The sequence below is a fragment of the Bos indicus x Bos taurus genome, chromosome X (assembly GCF_003369695.1).
Source record: "Bos indicus x Bos taurus breed Angus x Brahman F1 hybrid chromosome X, Bos_hybrid_MaternalHap_v2.0, whole genome shotgun sequence".
NCBI classification, from domain to species: Eukaryota; Metazoa; Chordata; class Mammalia; order Artiodactyla; family Bovidae; genus Bos; species Bos indicus x Bos taurus.
The window spans coordinates 50136129-50154254 of NC_040105.1; positions in this window are offsets into that span (position 1 = coordinate 50136129).

Sequence of the window (18126 nt, forward strand, 5' to 3'; positions counted from 1 at the left end):
GCAGTGATCAAGACCATCCCCAAGAAAGAAATGCAAAAAGGCAAAATGGTTGTCTGAGAAGGCCTTACAAACAGCTGAGCAAAGAAGAGAGCCAAAAGGCAAAGAAGCAAAGGAAAGATTTACCCATCTGAATGCAGAATTCCAAAGAATAGCAAGGACAGATAAGAAAGGCTTCCTAAGTGAACAATGCAAAGAATCAGAAGAAAACAATAGAATGGGAAAGACTAGAGATTTCTTTAGGAAAGTTAGAGATGCCAAGGGAATATTTCATGCAAAATGGACACAATAAATGACAAACAGTATGGACCTAACAGAAGCAGACAATATTAAGAAGTGGCAAGAATACACAGAAGCTGCTGCTGCTAAATCACTTCAGTCATGTCCGACTCTGTGCGACCCCACAGCTCCCCCGTCCCTGGGATTCTTCAGGCAAGAACACTGGAGTGGGTTGCCATTTCCTTCAATGCATGAAAGTGAAAAGTGAAAGTGAAGTCAGTCAGTCTTGTTCGACTCTTAGCGACCCCATGGACTGCAGCCTACCAGCCTCCTCCATCCATGGGATTTTCCAGGCAAGAGTACTGGAGTGGGTGCCATTTCCTTCTCCGATGAAAATTAGAGAAATGCAAATATAAACTACAATGAGATATCACCTCACACTGGACAGAATGGCCATCATCAAAAAATCTATAAACAATAAGTGCTGGAGAGCACGTGGAGAAAAGGGAACTCTCTTGCCCCATTGGTTGAAATGTAAATTGATACGGCCACTATGAAAGACAGAATACAGATTCCTTATAAAACTAGGAATAAAAGTGCCATGTGAAAGTGAAGTCGAAGTGAAAGTGAAGTCTCTCAATCGTGTCCGACTCTTTGCGACCCTGTGGTCTGTAGCCCGCCAGGCTCCTCTGTCCGTGGGATTCTCCAGGCAAGAATACTGGAGTGGGTTGCCATTTCCTTCTCCAGAGGTCTTCCCAACCCAGGGATCGAACCCAGGTCTCCCACATTGCAGGCAGACGCTTTACCCTCTGAGCCACCAGGGAAGTCCTAGCAATTCCACTAGTAGACTTACACACTGAGGAGACCAAATTGAAACAGACACATATACCCCAATGTTCACTGCAGCACTATTTGCATTAGCTAGGATCTGGAAGTCATGTACATGTCCATTGACAGATGAATTGATAAAAGAATTGTGCTACAGATATACAATGGAATATTACTCTGTCATAAAAAGGAACACATTTGTGTAAGCTCTAATGTGGTGGGTGAAGCTAGAACCTATTATACAGCGTGAAGTAAGTCAGAAAGATAAAAACAAATATGGTATACTAATACACATACGTGGAATCTAGAAAGATGGTACTGATGAAATTATTCACATGGCAGCAATGGAGATACAGGCCTAGAGAACAGACTTATGGGCACAGGGTGGGGGAAGAAAGAGAGGGTGGGATGTATGGAGAGAGTAACATACAGTACCATATGTAAAATACATAGCTAATGGGAATTGGCTGTATGACTCAGGGAACTCAAACCAGGGCTCTGTAAAAACCTAAAGGGGTAGGATGGGGAGGGAGGCTGGAGGGTGGTTCAAGAGAGAGGGGACATAGGTTTACCTATGACTGATTCATGTTGATGTTTGGCAGAAAACAACACACTATTGCAAAGTAATTGTCCTTCAATTAAAAAGAAACAAATTTAATTTGGAAAAAACACTGTGACAGAATGTATTAAGAGAAAACAAACAGTAACCTTCAATATGCTGCCTACAAGAGATTTACTTATGGTGAAAGACACACAGATGGCATATGAGCACGTAGAAAAAGATATTTCATAGAAACGGAAATGAAAAGAAAGCAAGGGTAGCAACATTCATCAGAAAAAAAAAATGGACTTTAAAACAAAGGCTGTAAAGGAAGACAAAGATGGGCATTATATAATGATAAAGGGATCAATATTATACCTGTTAACATATATATATCCAATTCAGGAGCACCTAACTATATAAAGCAAATGCCAGCAGACATAAAGGGAGAAACTGAAAATAATACAGTGATAGTAGGAGACATTAACACCCCACTGACATCAATGGACAGATCATCCAGACAGAAAATCAATAAAACAACAGAGATTCTAAATGACACAACAGGCCAGTTGAGCATAATTGATATCCCCAGGACACTAACATCCCCTCAAAGCAAGAATACAAGATATTTTTGAGTGCTCATGGAATGTTCTCTTGGATAGACCAAATTTAAGACGATAGAGATGATTTCAATCATCTTTTTGTACCACAACCGTATGAACCTAGAAATCAACTACAGAAGGAAAATGGGATAAGAACGAACATACAAAGACTAAACAATATAATACTAAAAACAAAGAAAAACACACACACACAGTGGGTGAAAATGAGCTCAAAGAAGTTAGAAAATACCTTGAGATAAATGAAAATGAAAACACAATTTTACAAAACCTATGGAATACAGGAAAAGCAGTTCTAAGAAGGAGGTTCATAGTGATACAGCCCTTCCTCAGGAAGCAAGAAAAATCTCAGATAAACAAGTTAATTTATCACCTAAAAGAATTAGAAAAAAGAAAGAATTAACAAAACCCAAAGTCAACAGAAGGAAGGAAATAATAAATATCAGAGAGGAAATAAAATTGAGATTAAAAAAGAAAACAACAACGGAAAAGGAACACATGTACACCCATGGCAGATTCATGTTAATGTATGGCAAAACCAATACAATATTGTAAAGTAAAATAAATAAAACTGAGATTTAAAATTAAAAAAAAGGAAAAGGTCAATAAAACAACAAACCATGAGCTGGTTTTTTGAAAAGATGAAATTGTCAAACCTCTAGCCAAGCTCACCAAGAAGAAACAAGAGAGGGCCCAAATAAAGAAAATGAGAAATGAAAGAGCAGAAATAACAACCAATACCGCAGAAATGCAAAACTTTGTAAGAGAACAGTATGAAAAGTTATATGCAAACAAATTGAACAACCTGGAAGAAATGGACAAGTTCCTATTAACAGAAAACTGCAGCCTGCCAAATCTGAGTCAAGAAGAAACAGATAATTTCAACAGACTGTTCACTGGAAGTGATATAGAAACTGCAGTAATACTTTTTTTCTAATTTAAATTTATTTATTTTAATTGGAGGCTAATTACTTTACAATATTGTATTGGTTTTGCCATACATCAACACGAATCTGCCATGGGTAAACACATGTTCCCCATCCTGAACCCCCTCCCACCTCCCTCCCCGTACCATCCCTCTGGGTCATCCTAGTGCACCAGCCCCAAGCATCCTGTATCCTGCATCGAACCTGGACTGGTGATTCGTTTATTATATGATATTATACATGTTTTAATGCCATTCTCCCAAATCATCCCACCCTCGCCCTCTCCCACAAAGTCCAAAAGACTGTTCTATACATCTGTGTCTCTTTTTCGGTCTCACATACAGGGTTATCATTACCATCTTTCTAAATTCCATACATATGCGTTAGTATACTGTATTGGTGTTTTTCTTTCTGGCATACTTCACTCTGTATAATAGGCTCCAGTTTCATCCACCTCTTTAGAACTGATGCAAATGTATTCTTTTTAATGGCTGAGTAATACTCCATTGTGTATATGTACCACAGCTTTCTTATCCATTCATCTGCTGATGGACATCTAGGTTGCTTCCATGTCCTGGCTATTATAAACAGCACTGTGATGAACATTGGGGTACACGTGTCTCTTTCAATTCTGGTTTCCTCGGTGTGTATGCCCAGCAGAGGGATTGCTGGGTCATAAGGCAGTTCTATTTCCAGTTTTTTAAGGAATCTCCACACTGTTCTCCATAGTGGCTGTACTAGTTTGCGTTCCCACCAACAGTGTAATAATTTAAAAAGAAACTCACTGCAAACAAATGTCCAGGACCAGACAGCTTCACTAGGGCATTCTACAAAACATGGGGGGAAAAAAAAAAAGAACCGATATCCATCCTTCTCAAACTATTCCAACAAACTGAAGAAGAGCGAGTCCTCCCAAATTCCTTCTATGATACCACCATCACCCTGAAACTGAAACAAGACATGACAGGAAAGGAACTTTATAGGTCAATATCTTTGATGAATATAGATATAGAAATCCTCGACAAAAATTGACCAACCTGAACCCAGCTATACATAAAAAGGATAATACGCCATGATCAAGCTGTATGCTTTCCAGGGTCACAAGGATCTTTCAACATATGCAAATCGATCAGTGTGATACACCACACTAACAAAGGAAAAGACAAAATCCTCACGATCATCTCAATAGATGCAGAGAGAGTATTTGACAAAATTCAACATTCATCCAGAATTAAAATTCTCACCAAAGTGGTTTTAGAGAAGACATGTACGTGCTTGCATGCTAAGTCACTTGAGTCATGTCCCTCTCTTTGCCACCACCAGGCTCTTCCATTCATGGGATTCTCCAGGAAAGAATACTGGAGTGGTTTGCTATGCTCTCCTCCAAGCGAGGGGACTTATCTCCACATAAAAAGGGGCATTAATGACAACCCCACAGCCAACACAATACTCAGTGGTGAAAAGGTGAACACTTTCCTGCTGAATTCAGGAACAAGACAAATATTCCCACACCATATCTCCATTTCACTTAGTTGTCCTTCTGGGGTTTTAATCTTGCTCCTTCCTTTGGAACATATTTACTGCTGTCTCATTTTGTCTAAATTTCTGTTTGTGGTCTCCTCTCTGATGGCTGCAGAGTTGCAGTTCCTCTTGCTTCTGGTTTCTGCCTCCTCATGGATGAGTTTGGTCCAGGGCCTGTGCAAGCTTCCTGGTGGAAGGGACTGTTGCCTACCCATTGCTGGTTGGATCCAAGTTTGTCCCTCTGGTGGGTAGAGTCATGCCAAGGTGTATGTTTAGAGGTGTCTGTGAGCTCAGTATCCCTTTAGGCAGCCTGTCTGATGATGGGTGGGGTGTGTTTCCACCCTGCTGGTTGCTTGACCAGCATACCAGTACTGGAGCTTGCAGGCTATTGGGTGTGGCCAGGTCTTGGTGTCAAAATGGTGGTTTCCAGGAGAGCTCACGCCAGTCAATATTCCCTGAGGTCTTCATCACCAGTTTCCTTGCTCTCCATAGTGAGCCACATACCACTCCTGTCTCCCCAGGAGACTTACCAAGATCCACAGACTGGTCCAGACCAGGCTCTTATGAAGTCATTGTTTTGTGCTGAGTTTCAGTGCTTGCCAAACTTTGTGTGTGCCCTCCAAAAATGGACTCTGCTTCCCCAAGTCCTGTGGGACTCTTGCACTCAAGCCCTGCTGGCCTTCAAAGCCAAATGCTCTGGGGTTTCTACCTCCCAGTGTCAGACCCTCAGGCTGGGAAGCCTGAGATGGATCTCAGAACTCTCACTGCTGGGGAAGAAACTCTGTGAAAGAATTATTTTCTACTTTGTGGGGCATCCACCTGGTGGCTATGGTACTTGATTATGCCCTGAAATTGTCCATCTTACTGTCTTGTGATTTTTTCTATGCCTTTAGTTGTAAAATATCTTTTTTTGGTGTGTTCTAGTCTTTTTTGTTGATGGTTATTTAGCCCGTAGTTGTGATTTTGATGTTTTTGTGAGACGAGATGAGCTCAAGTCCTACTCTGTCATCTTGTCTGGAATCGAAGGGCTCTTTTAGTTTGGATTCTTGCTCTATCTTTCTTTACTGTGTGCTGGGCATTATCTCCTTGATATGGGGTGTGTAGATGCAGTGGCTCTTGCATACTCACAGGATGGCAGGGACAGGTCATTGCCTGCTCATGGGTTTCTTAGCAGCAGCAGTGGCTCATGCATTCCCACGACAGCAGGGGTAGCATTTAGTGCCTGCTCAAGACCCACGTGCTCCACCAATACAGCAGAGGCAGTGCTTGGCTAATGCTCATAGGTGTCTTGGTAGGGGGTTGAGGTGTTGGATGTCCTCCTGGTACAGCAAGGGGAGTGCTTGGTGCCTGCTTACAGGTTTTATAGCAGCAGCAGCAGCCTGCACGTGCTAGGGACAATGGAGGTAGTGCTTGGCCCCTGCATGCGGGTCTCATAGTAGCAGCCCAGGATGGTGGCAGTGGCTCACATCCACCCGCAGAGCTTGTGTAAGTAGTATCCTGTGGCCTGAGAGCATACAAAGGGAAATAAGCATCTATGGCAGTCCCACTCTTCTCCTTGTGGGACCCCCAACAGTGGCACCTTGCCTCTATAGTGGGCCCAGGCTTCTTCTGAGTACACCTCATTGCCACACTCCAGCCTCTTCAAGCTGTCTCCACACAGCCAACCCAAGTCCTCTCCCTGGGTCTGACCTCCAAAGCCCAAGCTTCAGCATCTAGCCCCTGCCCACACCGATAGATGAACCTCAGTCTAAGAGCCCAGGGCAGCAGTATCCACCACCTATGCAGGTCACTATCCATTTTTCCTACTGCAATCCAGTTGCTTCACTCTCCTCTGAAACTCCAAAGCTCCACCTCCATCCAGGCTGATCTTCTCACCAGTAAGGCAACTCCCCCAGGTGTGAGAAACTTTCCTTCTTCACAGCTCCCTCCCTGGGGATCAAGTCCAGTCTAGATTCCTTTCTCTCTTTTTTATTTATTTTTCCTTTTGTCTTACTCATTTACATCGAAGTCGCCTTGCCCTTTCAGAAGTCTGGGGTCTTCTGCTCCCGTTCAGTAGGTGCTCTGTGTGAATCATCCTACTCCTCTGACATCTTGATCCCTCCTTGATTTCTCTTCTGATATTTCATTATTTGTTGCTGTTCAGTCGTTAGGTCATGTCTGACTATTTGTGACCCCACGGACTGCAGCACACCAGGCTTCCCTGTCCCTCACCATCTTCCAGTGTTCATCCAAGTTCATGTCCCTTAAATCAGTGATGTTATCCAACCATCTCATCCTCTGTCATCCCCTTCTCCTTTTGCCTTCAATCTTTGCCAGCATCAGGGTCTTTTCCAGTGAGTTGGCTGTTCTTATCAGGTGGCCAGAGTACTGGAGCTTCAGCGTCAGCCTCAGTCATTCCAATGAAGATTCAAAACGATGTCTTTGCTTTTTAATACACTGTCTAGGTTTGTCATAGCCTTCCTTCCAAGTCCCTATTTCATTATTAGTCTATAGAAAAGTAACAGATTTTTGTAACTGTGACCAATTGTAGGTTTCTGAAACTGTAACCAACCTGTAATTTTGAAATTGTGTCCTTGCATGGGAGAATCGCTATACAATCTGTGTGCCCAGTGGCTTTGGTGAGAGAGCTGGATCTGATATGAGCATGAGTCACATTTTTCCCCAGGGTGTTCTGAAACCTAGCACCTTGGTAGGAGCTGCATCTAGAGAAGCTAGAGCCAGACTCAAATGTGAACTGGAACTTCTCCTCTACTCAGTGACCAACATCATCCTATTTGGGTGGGTCCCAAGTTGTTGGAGCAGAAGACCTAAGGGTCAGAAAACCTAAGGATTTGAGCTGGCTCCCTTCCTTCTAAGTGTGTGCTCTCCCCCTTCCCAGCACTGGCATCTTTGTCCCAGAGGGAAGCAAGAGGGTCTTGAGCATTTGTTCTGCATGTATCTGGGCACTGGCTGTTGCAGTGCCCTGGTCAGAGTCCCAGGTCACTCCTGATGTGCTGCTTCTATAAGCACTATTAATAGCTACTCTTGTCCCCATTCAAATTTATTCTAAATCCACATCCATTCTATCCCACACAACTGAACTCTTATTTGGCCTGAGCAGCCCTCATGCTAGTGTGAAGCAAATAAGGACAGAGCAGGCACTTGGCTCAGGCTGGGGTGCACTGTGAAGTAGTCACAGGAGACTGACCAGAGTCTGGTGCAGTTTCAATCTGCTTTCTCCATCTGTTTCAGGGGTAAATAAGTATGTGTATGCTCTTCACAAGCAGAGTCTAGGTTTCTTACAGCCCTCCTGTTAGTCCCACTGGTTTTCTAACTATGGGAACTTGTCTTTCCAGTGTCAGGCCCCAGGTCTTGGGCATCCAATCTGTGTCTCTAACTGCTCATTCCCCATAGATGATCCCCCTCTTCTTCTTTGTTCCCTTCCAGGGGCACAGATTCCAACCTGATTGCTTTTCTTCCCTTCCTATATGACTTCGTGTGAATCTTTTTTATATCCTTGGTTGTACAAGATTCTTTCTGCTAGTCTCAAGTTAGTTTTCAGTGAGAATTGCTCTACATGCAGATATATTTTTCAGTGTTCCTGGGGGAGGTGAGTTCACATCCTCCTAATCTACCATTTTGATCTTGACTGAGAATTGCCATCTTTCTACTCCAGTCTTTCTATCCAAGGGGGGGAAAAATCACTTCTCAATTCTTCAAGCCTTTTGCATGTCCTTCCAAAGGCTTGCATTATTTTCTTCATATTAGTTTTTCAAACTTGTATTGTTTATTCCTATGCATTTTATTATTGTACTGTATTGCTGTTATAGACATTTTTCCTCTCTACTGTGTTTTCTAACTTGATGTTATTTACATATAAGAAAACACTAGATATTTTCTTCTCATAGAATCTTCACAGTAGTTAAACAAGAAGACATGAAGAGAGGAGGTCTTCAATTGTCTTCTTCCTCTGAGGTGACCTGAAAGAAGTTTGGGACATTTCAGCAAGTCTCATAGCAGAGACATGCTGCAGAGACCTCCTTAGAAAGCATTTTCTGGAAAGTCTCTGGGCTGCTGCTGCTTTCACTGAATATACCTGTTTCCATTAGGTAGATACATGGCTCCGAAATATGCATAGATATTGGATCTAGGGTCTAGGCCTACTCTATTGTTACATGGTACAAAGCAATGATGACTAACATGTTCCCCAAAGTATCAGCCATGTAGCCTATTGATAAGACAAAACTGACTTTATTGTACAATATGGTAATGGAGAGCTACACTTCAGAAGTAAGAAGGCAGAATTGACATTTATGCATATTTTGAGATCTAGTGGAAAACAATTCCTTCAGTTGGCAGGGGGGCTGGTATTATTAGGATTGGATAAAGATTATTATATAATGGTTTAGGATTGGTGGACACAGCAAGGCAAAGGACTTTGAAACAAGTTTTTCATGAGTCTTGGGGTTGAAAATATTGTTTGGCACTTCTCATTGAATAGTTTATGGGTTTTTTTAGGCCAGGAATGAACAATGAAGTCATTTACAACTTTTACCTTCCTGAGCAAGAGCTTCCTGGAATAGTAAAGTTATGTTGGTAAAGACAATACTTGTTAGTGAAGAAAGTGATCTATGTGCATGGTTCCTATTCTCATACTTGTTTTTACATAACTCATCAGTTTATTTGGGGAGGTGGTATATGGAGGGGAAGAAGAGAATGGGGGCTACGATGAGAAATTAGCGTTTTGTAAGTAAATTAGAATATAATTTTAAACAGACAACTATATATTCTACATAGCTGAGCTGCTTTGATGGAAATACCTGAAGTTGGGAACAGGAGGTTTCTTCCTTCCTCTATGTCTTTGTCCTTCTCAAAAGTGGTTTGAGAAGTTATCATCATTATTTTAGAGTGAGAGCACTAAAAAGCAATAAAAGACCTGATCTTTTATTTAGTTTATTTTTTTTTTACCCTTTCCCCCTTAATCAGCAAAAGTACAACCAAATTTTACTTTCCTTTTTTCCCCTCCTAATCCCAGTTGTCAGTGCAGTGCATTCATGAAGTGCTCAAAGGAAAATATGTGACTTCTCATTCTAACACCTAACCACCAAATAACCACATTCATGTCATCAGATAGCTGGATGGCTGTGGACCTGAGCATTTATGGTTCCTGAATGGCTCCACTCCAGCCTCAGAGGTCATTCTTCAACCTGATGTCGGTCTTCAGCTTCTTTCTATTGGGCCTGTGGAATTAACCCCTGATGAACAAGATAAATTCATAGGACCATACTTGAATTTGGATGGAAGCAAGTTATGGAATATCTCTTGGGACACACAGAAAACAGCAGAACATATTGATATGAAAGACATTATAGAGACAGAAAAATAGCCTTTTTCTAGAACTCAATCTGGGCTGATAAGCAAGGAGCTAGAACTGGTGCTGTTAACAGCTCCTCTAACTGTGCAGAGGCTACATATTTCCACTTGACCAATAGCCTCCCTTTGTCCAAACAGGAGAATCTATGAACAAACAAATTTTCACAGGACTAACGAGGAGAGCAAGGGAAAAGTCTCCAGCTTCTGAACAGCTGGCGTTTTCCAGGGACCCCTGGACAGCCAACATCTAAGCTCAAATTGCTTGGTGCTTGAGGTCAAATTGTTTATACCTTGCCATGTGAAATAAAACTCTCACATTTGTCTCAAAATGGAAACATAGTGGAGAGATAAAATATACTGATATTTGCTGCAACACAACAGTTCATGGCATTCAGCTACACCTCAGCCCAAGCACAGCTTAGACAGGATGCCAAGAGAATGAGAGGCCATATGCATCTACTGACATTTTTACCTGTTAGTTCCAGTCTGCGCCATGTGACACATGGCTTGTGCAAAACATACACTGTTATCTGAACTTTAATGTGCAGTTTTGCAGATGGAATCTACACTTCATCAGCAGCTATACATCTTGCAGTAGCTCTTAAAACCCATATCAAATATGTCCTTTATATTTTAAACACTGAACTTCAAAGGAAAAGGAATGAAATGGAGCTTTTAATGTGTACATACATGTACTTCTATCAGTCAGTCAGTTCAGTTCAGTCGCTCAGTCATGTCCGACTCTTTGCAACCCCATGAATCGCAGCACGCCAGGCCTCCCTGTCCATCACCAACTCCCGGAGTTCACCCAGACTCATGTCCATCGAGTCAGTGATGCCATCCAGCCTTCTCATCCTCTGTCGTCCCCTTCTCCTTCTGCCCCCAATCCCTCCCAGCATCAGAGTCTTTTCCAATGAGTCAACTCTTCGCATGAGGTGGCCAAAGTACTAGAGTTTCAGCTTTAGCATCATTACTTCCAAAGAAATCCCAGGGCTGATCTCCTTCAGGATGGACTGGTTGGATCTCCTTGCAGTCCAAGGGACTCTCAAGAGTCAGTTCAAAAGCATCAATTCTTCGGCGCTCAGCCTTCTTCACAGTCCAACTCTCATATCCATACATGACCACAGGAAAAACCATAGCCTTGACTAGTTGGACTTTGTTGGCAAAATAATGTCTCTGCTTTTGAATATGCTATATAGGTTGGACATAACTTTCCTTCCAAGGAGTAAGCGTCTTTTAATTTCATGGCTGCAGTGACCATCTGCAGTGATTTTGGAGCCCCCAAAAATAAAGTCTGATACTGTTTCCCCCCTACTTCCCATAAAGTGATGGGACCAGATGCCATGATCTTCATTTTCTGAATGTTGAGCTTTAAGCCAATTTTTTTCACTCTCCTCTTTCACCTTCATCAAGAGGCTTTTTAGTTCCTCTTCACTTTCTGCCATAAAGATGGTGTCATCTGCATATCTGAGGTTATTGATATTTCTCCCGGCAATCTTGATTCCAGCTTGTGTTTCTTCCAGTCCAGCATTTCTCATGATGTACTCTGCATATAAGTTAAATAAGCAGGGTGACAATATACAGCCTTGACGTACTCCTTTTCCTATTTGGAACCAGTCTGTTGTTCCATGTCCAGTTCTAACTGTTGCTTCCTGACCTGCATACAGGTTTCTTAAGAGGCGGGTCAGGTGGTCTGGTATTCCCATCTCTTTCAGAATTTTCCACAGTTTATTGTGATCCACACAGTCAAAGGCTTTGGCATAATCAATAAAGCAGAAATAGATGTTTTTCTGGAACTCTCCTGCTTTTTCCATGATCCAGTGAATGTTGGCAATTTGATCTCTGGTTCATCTGCCTTTTCTAAAACCAGCTTGAACATCAGGAAGTTCATGGTTCGTGTATTGCTGAAGCCTGGCTTGGAGAATTTTGAGCATTACTTTACTAGCGTGTGAGATGAGTGCAGTGTTTAATTATCATTGGGGATATTTTGTGAAAGACTTTAATGTTTTTCAGACTGTGGTATGAAAACCATAGTAGGTCATGAGATTAATGTAGTGGGCCACAAAATAGCATTTCAGATAAATACAATTAAATAAAAATATCAGTGTGCCCTGTGTGTAGAGTATATAGTTAGACTACACATGTGTGCACATATGCAAACATATATTAATATAACTACTGAGTTCATTTTTAAAATTTATTTATTTTTGGCTGTGCCGGGTCTTTGTCACTGTGCACAGGTTTTCTCTAGTTGCGGCGAGGAAGGCCTATTCTCCAGTTGCCATGCACAAGCTTCTCATTGTGGTGGCTTCTTTTCCTTCAGAGCATGGGCTCTAAGGTGCAGTCTTCAGTAGTTGAAGCTAACTGGCCCAGTAGTTGTGGCACCCAGGCATATGTGCCCCACATCACATGGAATCTTCCTGACCAGGGATCAAACTTGTGTCCCGTGCACTGACAGGCAGATTCTTAACCACTGGACCACCAGGGATAATATGCATTTTTCTCACATTTTTCAATAAAAAATTTTGAAGATTGCTACTTTAGAGTGCTCAGTTGCTTCAGTCATGTCTGACTCTGTGACCCCATGGACTGCAGCCCACCAGGCTCCTCTGTCCATGGAATTCTTCTGGCAAGAATACTGGAGTGGGTTGCCATGCCCTTCTCCAGAGGATCCTCCTGACCCAGGGATCGAGCCCACATCTCCTTCACTGCGGGAGAATTCTTTACCACTGAGTCACCGGGGAATTGGACAAATACCTAAGGCCATCTAACCAGCCATTGCTGAGGATGATGGATTAGGTCCTGATCAGAATAAAGTTCATTGCTATATAGTTTTCTATGTAATATTTGAAATAACTCTCAGCACAGTTTAAATTGACTTAGCTTTACTGTAGACGTTTGACCACAGCAAACTTATTTGTGGAATCCCCAGGTTATGAGGAAAAAAATCTGATTAGCGGTGGGGCTTTCTTGTTCATCTTCCCTGTTAATGCCCCAATTATTTCCTACTGTCTCTTCCTATAGATGCAAGATATGATCATGTGTGTGTACTTTTGTATGTGTCTGATGCTGTCTTTATGTTTTATCTTTAATTTGTCCCTTATGTTGACCTTTTTTATAGTTTTATTAGCATTCACTTACAGTGGGACTTCCCTGGTGGCTCTGATGGTTAAGCATCTGCTTACAATGTGGGAGACCCAGGTTCAATCCCTGGGTCGGGAAGATCTCCTGGAGAAGGAAATGGCAACCCACTCCAGTATTCTTGCCTGGAAAATCACATGGACAGAAGAGCCTGGTAGGCTACAATCCATGGGGTGGCAAAGAGTCGGACACGACTGAGCGACTTCACTTATTTACTTACAGTGGGACTTGAAAACCACAAGGTATTTTTCTTACATAAAATGAAAAGAAGTTTTTGATTATGAACTATTGTGATTAAAACCAGTAGTCCACGGAGTGAGTTTTCTTTTAGGGTAAGGAAAGGGAAACTAAATTGTTGCTGGTGCAAAATAATAGAAAGGATCCAAAAAATAGACTTTTGAAGTTTTATTCAAACCAGGTTTGTGAGTCAATATCTCACTTAAATTATTAGGGCCATATTGTGGGAGGCTTTAGAAGATTTGAAGTCTCTCCAATCCCAAACCAAACTGAGTCTTCCTTGCTGGCCTAAACAGCCGCTTTTCTTTTGTCTGAAGAGTCTATTTCTGTGTTTCACCTTGCACATAAAACTCAATTCTACTCATGCCTCAGCAATCCCTATTACCTCCAAAACTATAACTATAGTGGTTCCCACCAAGATTCAAGGGAGAGATGGTTCCATGAATTATATCCTAAAGTAGACTATTATATAAAAAATAACTGGAATACTTTAACTGCTATGTTCATGATCTCAGTGATATACTTGGAAATGAATTCCAAGGTGGCTTGACCAAGGAGGGGAGAGTATAATGTTTTTATCAGAAGAATGTGATTAAAAATGGTGTGCATAAAAGAGGTTCTATAGTCAATGTGGTAGCTTAGCCCACTGATTATACTGAATTCCTTATATCATCATAGGGTTCAAGATACATCCTGCTTAGTGTGAACATATTTTGGACTTTTCCCCCTTTCAGTGCTTGTAATACTCCTCTCACAAACATCATCTGTAAACTTTCTGAATTATTTTTACTATATAATGTTGTTATTCAATCAAGAAGTCATGTCCCACTTTTTACAACCTCATGGACTACAGCATGCCAGACTCCTCTGTCCTACACTACCTCCCAGAGTATGCTCCAATTCATGTCCATTGAGTCGATGATGCTATGTAACCATCTGATACTTTGCTGCCCTTTTCTCCTAGCATCAGGGTCTTTTCCAATGAGTCTGCTCTTCGTATCAGGTGGCCAAAGTATAGGAGCTTTATCTTCAGCAATAGTACTTCCGATGAATATTCAGGGTTAACTTCCTTTAGGATTGAATGGTTTGGTCTCTTTGCTGTCCAAGGTACTCTCAAGAGTCTTCTTCAGCACCTCAGTTTGAAAGCATCGATTTTTCAGCATTCAGCATGCTTTAGGGTCCAAATCTCCCACCTATACATGACTACTGGAAAAGACATAGCTTGGACTATCCAGGCATTTGTCATCAAAGTGATGCCTGTTTTTTAATATGCTGTCTAGGTTTGTCATAGCTTTTCTTCCAAGGAGCAAGTGTCTTTTAATTCCAGGGCTGCATTCACCATCTGCAGTGATTTTGGAGCCCAAGAAAATAAAATCTGCTACTGATTCCATTTTATTCTCATCTATTTGCCATGAAGTGATGGGACTGGATGCCATGGTCTTAGTTTTTTGAATGTTGAGTTTGAAGCCAGCATTTTCACTCTCCTCTTTCACCCTCATCAAGAGGCTCTTTAGTTCCTCTTTGCTTTCTGGCGTTAGAGTGGTACCATCTGCATATCTGAGGTTGTTGATATTTCTCCCAGCAATCTTGATTCCAGCTTGTGAGTCACCCAGCCTGGCATTTTTGCATGATGTACTCTGCATATAAGTTAAATAAGCAGGGTGAGACTATGTAGTCTTGATGTACTTCTTTCCCAATTTTGAACCAGTGCATGTTACATGTCTGGTTCTAACTGTTAGTTCTTGTCCTGCATACAGATTTCTGAGGAGGCAGGTAAGGTGGTCTGGTACTCCCATCACATTAAGAATTTTCCATAGTATATGGTGATACACACAGTGAAAGGCTTTATAAATAGCCAATGAAGCAGAAGTAGATGCATTTCTGGAACTCCCTTGCTTTCTCCATGATCCAATGAATGTTGGCGATTTGGTCTCTGGTTTCTCTGCCTCTTTGAAGCCCAATTATACATCTGAAAGTTCTTGGTTCACATACTGCAGAAGCCTAGCTTGAAGGATTTTGACCATAATTTTGCTAGCATATGAAATGAGGGCAATTGTACTCTAGTTCGAACTTTCTTTGGCATTGCCCTTCTTTGGGATTGAAATGAAAACTGACCTTTTCTAGTCCTGTGGCCACTAGCTTTGTTCATAGTAATGCTTCCTAAGGCCCACTTGTCTTCACACCCTAGGACGTCTGGGTCTAGGTAAGAGAAAGCATCATCATGGTTATCTGGGTCATTAAGACCTTTCTTTTATAGTTTTTCTGTGTATCCTTGCCACCTCTTATTAATCTCTTCTGCTTCTTTTGGGTCCTTATTGTTTCTGTCCTATATCATGCCAATCCTTGCATGAAAGGTTCCCTTGATATCTCCAGTTTTCTTGAAGAGATCACTGGTCTCTCCCATTCTATTGTTTCCCTCTATTTCTTTGCATTGTTCATTCAAAAAGGCCTTTTAAAAAAGGCATTTACTTTCCTTTTTTGTTGATGTATTTTTATTTATTTATTTTATTTTTTAATTGAAGGATAATTGCTTTACAGACTTCTGTGGTTTTCTGTCACACATCAACAAGAATCAGCCATAGGTACACCCATGTCCCCTGCCTCCCTGCCCTCCCTCCCATATCCCTTCCCATCCCACCCTTAAGAGCCCCTGTTTGAGTTCCCTGAGTCATACAGCAAATTCCCATTGGCTATCTGTTTTACACATGGTATTGTAAATTTGTATGTTACTCTCACCATACATCTTCCCTTCTCCTTCCTCTCCACCCACCTTGTCCATAGGTCTGTTCTCTACATCTGTTTCTCCATTGCTGCCCTGAAAATAAATTCATCAGTGCCATCTCTTCAGATTCCATATATATGTGTGTGTGTGTCAGTATATGATGTTTATATTTCTCCTTCTGACTTACTTCACTCTGTATAATGGGCTCTAGTTTTATCCACCTCATTAGAACATATTCAAATGCATTCCATTTTATGGCTGAGTCATAGTCCGTTGTATATGTGTACCATAGATTCTTTATCCATTCATTTGTCAATGGACATCTAGGTTGTTTCCATGTTCTAGCTGCTGTAAAAAGTGCTGCAGTGAACATTGGGGTACATATGTTTTTTTTCAGTTTTGATTTCCTCAGGGTATATGCCTAGGAATGGGATTGCTGGGTCATTTGGTGGTTTTATTCCTAGCTTTTTTTTTTTTTTAAACTTTACATAATTGTATTAGTTTTGCCAAATATCAAAATGAATCCGCCACAGGTATACATGTGTTCCCCATCCTGAACCCTCCTCCCTCCTCCCTCCCCATACCATCCCTCTGGGTCATCCCAGTGCACTAGCCCCAAGCATCCAGTATCGTGCATTGAACCTGGACTGGCATCTCGTTTCATACATGATATTTTACATGTTTCAATGCCATTCTCCCAAATCTTCCCACCCTCTCCCTCTCCCACAGAGTCCATAAGACTGTTCTATACATCAGTGTCTCTTTTGCTGTCTCGTACACAGGGTTATTGTTACCATCTTTCTAAATTCCATATATATGCGTTAGTATACTGTATTGGTGTTTTTCCTTCTGGCTTACTTCACTCTGTATAATAGGCTCCAGTTTCATCCACCTCATTAGAATTGATTCAAATGTATTCCCCATACCGTCTTCCTAGGTGGCTGTATCAGTTTACATTCCCACCAGCAATGCAAGAGTGTTCCCTTTTCTCCACACCCTCTCCAGCATTTATTGTTTGTAAACTTTTTGATGATGGCCATTCTGACTGGTGTGAGGTGGTATCTCGTAGTTTTGATCTATATTTCTCTAATAATGAGTGATGTTGAGCATCTTTTCATGTGCTTGTTAGCCATCTGTATGTCTTCTTTGGAGAAATATCTCTTCAGGTCCCTCCCCAGTTTTTATTGGGTTGTTCGTTTTTCTGGTATTGAGTTGTATAATCTGCTTGTATATTTTGGAAATTAATTCTTTATCAGTTGTTTCCTTTGCTATTATTTTCTCCCATTCTGGGGGTTGTCTTTTCATCTTGTTTCTTGTTTCCTTTACTGTGCAAAAGCTTTTAAGTTTAATTAGATCCCACTTGTTTATTTTTGTTTTTATTTCCATTACTCTAGGAGGTGGGTCATAGAACATCTTGCTTTGATTTATGTCATTGAGTGTTTTGTCTATGTTCTCCTCTAAGAGTTTAATACTTTCTCGTCTTACATTTAGGTCTTTAACCCATTTTGAGTTTATTTTTTTTGTATGGCATAGGTAGTGATCTAATTTCATTCTTTTTCATGTAGCTGTCCAGCTTTGCCAGCACCATTTATTGAAGAGGCTGCCTTTGCTCCATTGTATATTCTTGCCTCCTTTCTCAAAAATAAGGCACCCATTGGTGCGTGGGTCTGTCTCTGGGTTCTCTATCTTGGTCCTTTGGTCTATATTTCTGTGTTTCTGCCAGTACCATACTTTCTTGATGACTATAGCTTTGTAGCATAGTCTGAAGTCAGGAAGGTTGATTCCTCCAACTGCATTCCTCTTTTTCAAGACTGCTTTGGCTATTCAGGGTCTTTTGTGTTTCCATATGAATTGTGAAACTTTTTGTTCTAGTTCTGTTAAAAATGCCATTGGCAATTTGATAGGGATTGCATTGAATCTGTAGATTGCCTTTGTAGAATAGCCATTTTCACAATATTGATTCTTCCTACCCAGGAACATGGAATATCTCTCCATCTGTTTATGTCGTCTTTTATTTCTTTC